Source organism: Salvelinus sp. IW2-2015, unplaced genomic scaffold (genome assembly GCF_002910315.2).
Source record: "Salvelinus sp. IW2-2015 unplaced genomic scaffold, ASM291031v2 Un_scaffold4094, whole genome shotgun sequence".
Taxonomy (NCBI): domain Eukaryota; kingdom Metazoa; phylum Chordata; class Actinopteri; order Salmoniformes; family Salmonidae; genus Salvelinus; species Salvelinus sp. IW2-2015.
In genome coordinates this window covers 1-5,251 of record NW_019945366.1, presented here as the reverse complement: position 1 = coordinate 5,251, position 5,251 = coordinate 1, and the positions used below count along the sequence as shown (strand labels likewise).

At 43.8% G+C, this 5,251-nt stretch overlaps 2 long non-coding RNA genes across 3 annotated transcripts; both read right to left on the bottom strand.

Annotated features, from left to right (window-relative positions):
- Positions 1–2,133: 2,133 nt before the first annotated feature.
- Positions 2,134–3,563, bottom strand: LOC139026190 (uncharacterized). 2 transcript variants are annotated; one of them, XR_011477940.1, is made up of 4 exons: positions 2,825–3,563; positions 2,543–2,567; positions 2,220–2,267; positions 2,134–2,149 (listed from the first exon to the last, which is right to left on the bottom strand). It is a non-coding gene; the product is annotated as an uncharacterized lncRNA (long non-coding RNA). The 2 variants fall into 2 exon arrangements; XR_011477939.1 differs by lacking the exon at positions 2,220–2,267 and having other exon boundaries at positions 2,135–2,151; positions 2,522–2,567.
- Positions 3,564–3,612: 49 nt separating this feature from the next.
- On the bottom strand, positions 3,613–5,229 carry LOC112076862 (uncharacterized). Its single transcript, XR_002895276.2, has 3 exons — positions 5,187–5,229; positions 4,611–4,733; positions 3,613–3,925 (listed from the first exon to the last, which is right to left on the bottom strand). It is a non-coding gene; the product is annotated as an uncharacterized lncRNA (long non-coding RNA).
- Positions 5,230–5,251: the final 22 nt, after the last annotated feature.

Here is a 5,251-nt window from a genome sequence, read left to right as displayed (position 1 = left end):
ACCACGGCAAATCAAAATTGTTATGATCACATACACATATTTAGCAGACGTATATTGCAGTGTCGAGGTGTCACGGCCGCACATAGCCTAAAGGCTGGCAGATGGCGATATTCAGTCATTTTTTCTTACCGTCCAAAGGCAATGAATGGAACCGGCTATGCACTCCTAAACCCCGTGGACCGGTTCATACATMAAACCTTCTCCATTCAGGCTGCAAAGGTTTTGATTTCCTCCTTAACTCGATTTAATGGCGAGAAGGCAGAAGAAAAGAAAACTGTGAAAATATGCGTACTTTTTTTTACGAAACGCCATTCTCCACCACCATGCTATGGTGGCTAATGCTACTTCCTGACAYTGGGTACAGCGTTCAGATCAAGGGTAAACAACAGACTTGTGCAACCTGATTGGCTGAACACGATACGCAACATCCGGGACTACCATCTATCCACTCTAGCATGAGAATGGTGTTTCCTTTTCACAGAGGGTTCTTCATGGAACCCAAAATGGTTCTACCTGGACCCAAAAAGGGTTCTCCTATGGGTACAGCCAAATAACTATTTTCGAACCCTTTTTTCTAAGAGTGTATGATAGAAGCGCCCACCCAGCTACCCTGAATGTATGATGGAGCAGCAGACCCGACCTCACTGAACGTTTCCATTAAATGGCGGCGGGACAGTGGAGGCTGGTTGGAGGAGCTTTAGGAGGAYGGGCTCATTGTAATGGCTGAAATGGAACGTAATCAAACACATGGAAACCACGTTTGAATTGCGTTCCATTTCATTCCAGCCATTACAATGAGCCCGTCCTCCAATAGCTCCTCTTCTGGGTCAGTGTGGGGAAAGGGGACCGTAGAAACATGGAAATGGTCGTACAATAACAACAGTGTCTGCTGATGCGCAACAGAAGGGGAACTTCTCCTTTGAGCTGTACCAAGTCGACCCCCCCTGCTAAGATGAGTCAAGTAAGTGTTCCTCAGGACAGCAGGTAGGGTTAGGGCAGGAGCACAGAGGGAAAATCAGTAATGCATTTAATTTGAAACCCAAAAGGGGCGTGTTCTCAGGTAAAAGTCTCAACGGGATCCTTGTGTCATCCTAACTCTGATGTCACCCCATGGAAGTTGAACATTTAAGCGGTTAAAGGGAAACGGTTAGCGTTAAGGTAACTCATATCTCAATCRTCTCAAGGCTTAAAAATCCTTCTTTAACCCGTCTCCTCCCCTTCATCTACACTGATTGAAGTGGATTTAACTAGWGACATCAATAAGGGATCATAGCTTTCACCTGGATTCACCTGGTCAGTSTATGTCATGGAATTAGCAGGTGTTCTTAATGTTTTGTMCACYCAGTGTATATATTCACATTGTTCCGGTGGAAATATTTTAATTCACYCTTTATTCAAAAATGGGATAAAGAAAACAAACAACTATATAAGACAATGATATGTTACCAAGGTTTCAAATTACGTGTCAGTTACAGCTTTATTTTCCATGTCCTCTCTGCGACTTTGGTCATGACACATCTCTGTGTGGGAACAACGTCAGTGTTGCTTCCCAACATAGTCACCTGTTTTATTCTGTAGTGCTGCCTCTAAACATCCACAGATCCACTACATATGATGGCATTACCTGCCCTCTGCAAAAATAAAAGATGACAGCATGRAAAAAAATATTTAAAATAATTGTCCCTTCTGACATTTTCTGAATCTACAAGTTGGGGAAACAACCACATTAAAAATAAAAAGCGGTACATGGAGAATTATTCTGAATTAGGCCATGAATCATTTTAGGTCTAAATGTTCGTCAGCATTTCCAACACGGCCAGATAACTTCAGACGTCAGCATTGCATTAACATTTACTTAATATGAGACACCGGGCGAATAACGCTTCTCTAAAATCAAGCGTATGATAACTTAGCATTAATAACCACTTCAAGAACAATACCTATGCGAAAAAAATCTGGGGGTTAAGCACGGAGACTCAGACCGAGTAGAAAGTGGCTAAGGCAAGAAAAAAAATATCACATGCTTACAGAATAATAACAACAAAAATTGTTAAAAAAAAGAAAAAAAAAAAAAAAACAAAAAAAAAAAAAAAACAGGCAATCCCCTAAATGAAACACTATGTACCCTAACATCCACCCTTATCCCACACTCTCTTTAGGACCTAACACAACCCGTATCCCAACACTAGACCCTAACGTCACCCTTTATCCCACACTACTTTAGGACCTAACATCACCCTTATCCCACACTAGGACCCTAACGTCACCTATCCCACACTACTTTAGTCAGACCCAACATCACCCTTACCCACACTACTTAGACCCAACTCACCCTTATCCCAACTACCTTCTAGGACCCTAACCTCAAACCCTTATCCCCACACTACTTAGACCCTAAACCTCACCCTTATCCCCACACTAGACGCCCTAACGTACCCTTATCCCACCACTGACTATCTAGGACCCTAACATCCACCCTTTAGCTCCCACACTTAGGACCCTAACTCACCCTTATCCACACTACTTTGGACCCTAACATCACCCTTATCCCACACTACTGTAGACCCCTAACATCACCCTTATCCCACGCCCCACCCAGCAACCTTCAGCACAGACCCTAACGCTCACCCTATCCCCACTACTCTTTAGGACCCCTAACTCACCCTTATCCCACACTAGGACCCTCTAACGTCACCCCTATCCCACACTACTTTAGGACCCAACATCCACCCTTATCCCACACTATGGACCCAACGTCACCCTTATCCCACACCTAGGACCCTAACAATCACCTATACCCTCTTATCACCCCACAATTAAGGACCCTAACATCACCCTTATCCCACACTACTTTAGGACCCTAACATCACCCTTTATCCCACACACTTTAGGACCCTAACATCACCCTTATCCCACACTACTTTAGGACCCTAACATCTACCCTATCCCACACTACTTTAGGACCCTAAAAACTTCTCGCTTATCCCACACCACACCTACTGTTAGGACCCTAAACTTCTCGCTTATCCCACACATTCGTCAACTCCAGCATTACACCAAACACAGACATCCATCATTTATACATACACATTGACATACATTTAATCCTTCATTTTAATTTGCCATCAATGATAATATTACATCATGTTGAGGAATGGAAGTGTGGCCGGACAGAAACGTGTTAAAGTACAGAGAAAAAAAACATTAACTCTTTCTCAGTGAGCAGGCAACATACAACAGTAATTATCTTAAATACTCCTAATATGGATTAGTCAATGAGAAGTCTATTGAAAGAATCTCCCTTTGATTTTATAAGGTTGAATTATTTCCGTGGTGATACCTGGTTTCACATGACATTACACATGTTTCTCTAAACAGACCAGGCCATGAGTACAGAAGGACATCAAGGGTTGGTGGTCTGGTTTAAACTAAGTACCAAAAACAGAAGGTGTGTGGTAACTAATGCCTTGAGGAAGAGGGATGTGTGGGTTAAGCACCATTAATTACCAATGCTGTGTTCTAGCCTTGGTGTGAACATAAAGCTCTCCTTCGTTACAGCTCATCAACGTAAATGATATAGTAGGAGCTTATTCCCAAATCTTCTGTGCAGGACAGAGTTTGGGAAACGCTGATGTATGGTCACAGATCAGTTTCTCTTTTTTATTTATCCAGCATGTCTACAAAACCAAATGACTGAAACATCTGCAGTTATAATACAATCAGGTTTAGCAGTGGAGAGTCTTGGGTCGGGTGGGTCATGTGACAGGGTAGTTACAGTGTGGGTGGCTTCAGCCCGTACTTCCTGGCTACCTCAGTCTGGGCGTATGCTGCGTCACACAGTGAGTAGAGGTGGGCCATCTCCATCTCGGACTTGGCCAGGTTGATGGCCTTGTTGAACATGTCTATTGCCTTGTCCAGGTTGCCCCTGGGAGGGAGAGAGAGATGTTAATAAATTATTATTTTAACGTGTTTTGTACACTGTGGTCAAAACATTAAGAACACCTTCCTAATATTGAGTTACACCCCCTTCTGCCCGCAGAACAGCCTCCATTCGTCGGGGCATGGACTCTACAAGGTGTTGAAAACGTTCCACAGGGATGCTGGGAAACATGTTGACTCCAATGCTTCCCACAGTTGTGTCCAGTTGTCTGGATGTCCTTTGGGTGGTGGACCATTCTTGATACAAACAGGAAACTGTTGAGCGTGAAAAACCCACAGCATTGCAGTTCTTCACACAAACCGGTGTGGCTGGCACCAACCACCATACCCCCTTCAAAGGCAGTGTTGTCTTGCCCATTCACCCTCTGAATGGCACACATACACAATCCATATCTCAAAGCTTAAACATCCTTCTTTAACCGGTCTCCCCCTCTTCATCTACACTGATTGAAGTGGATTTAACAAGTGACATCAATATTGGATCATAGGTTTCACCTGGATTCACCATGTCAGTCTGATGTTTTGTTCACCCAGTGTATATTGTATGACATCACATGTGATGTGTGTCACCATATAAACCTAAACATCAGTTATTTCATGCCTTTTAAACCAAACTCCAAAGTGTGTTAATTATTTATTACTGGCCAATATTTTAAAAGTATTCAGCTAACCTTTGAACTTCGATAGTTCCCATGGTTTCGTAGGCAAAGTCACATTTATTGTCGATCTCGATGGCCTTGCTGATGAGGTCCAGGCCCAGGTCCAAGTCCTGCTTCCACTGGAGCTGCAACAACCTAAAATACACAGCAGAGTAATTTGGCAAACTGGCTCGGGCACACGCTGGACACTTGTTCGTCGCTAAACACCCGTATTATGTTGTAGCGTTGTCCGACTAAACTTCACGCCCTTTGGCGAATGTTGTTAGCGTGTCTCGGACTAAACTAACCCCTTTGTGGGACGTAATGTTTGTAGCGTTTGTTCGACTAACTCACCCCTGTGGACGTATGTTGTAGCGTTGTCCGACTAAACTCACCCCTTGTGTGACGTAGTGTTAAGCGTTGTACCGACTAACTCACCCCTGTGTACTGTATGTACTGTAGTCGCGTTGTACGACTTATACTCACCCTCGTGGACGTATGTTGTAGCGTTGTCCGACTAAACTTCACCCGTGTGGACGTATGTTGTAGCGTTGTCCCGACTAACTCACCCTTGTGACGTATGTTGTAGCGTTGGTCCGACTAACTCACCCCTTGTGGACGTATGTTGTAGCGTTGTTTGCCGACATAACTTCAACCCCTGTTGACGTATGTTG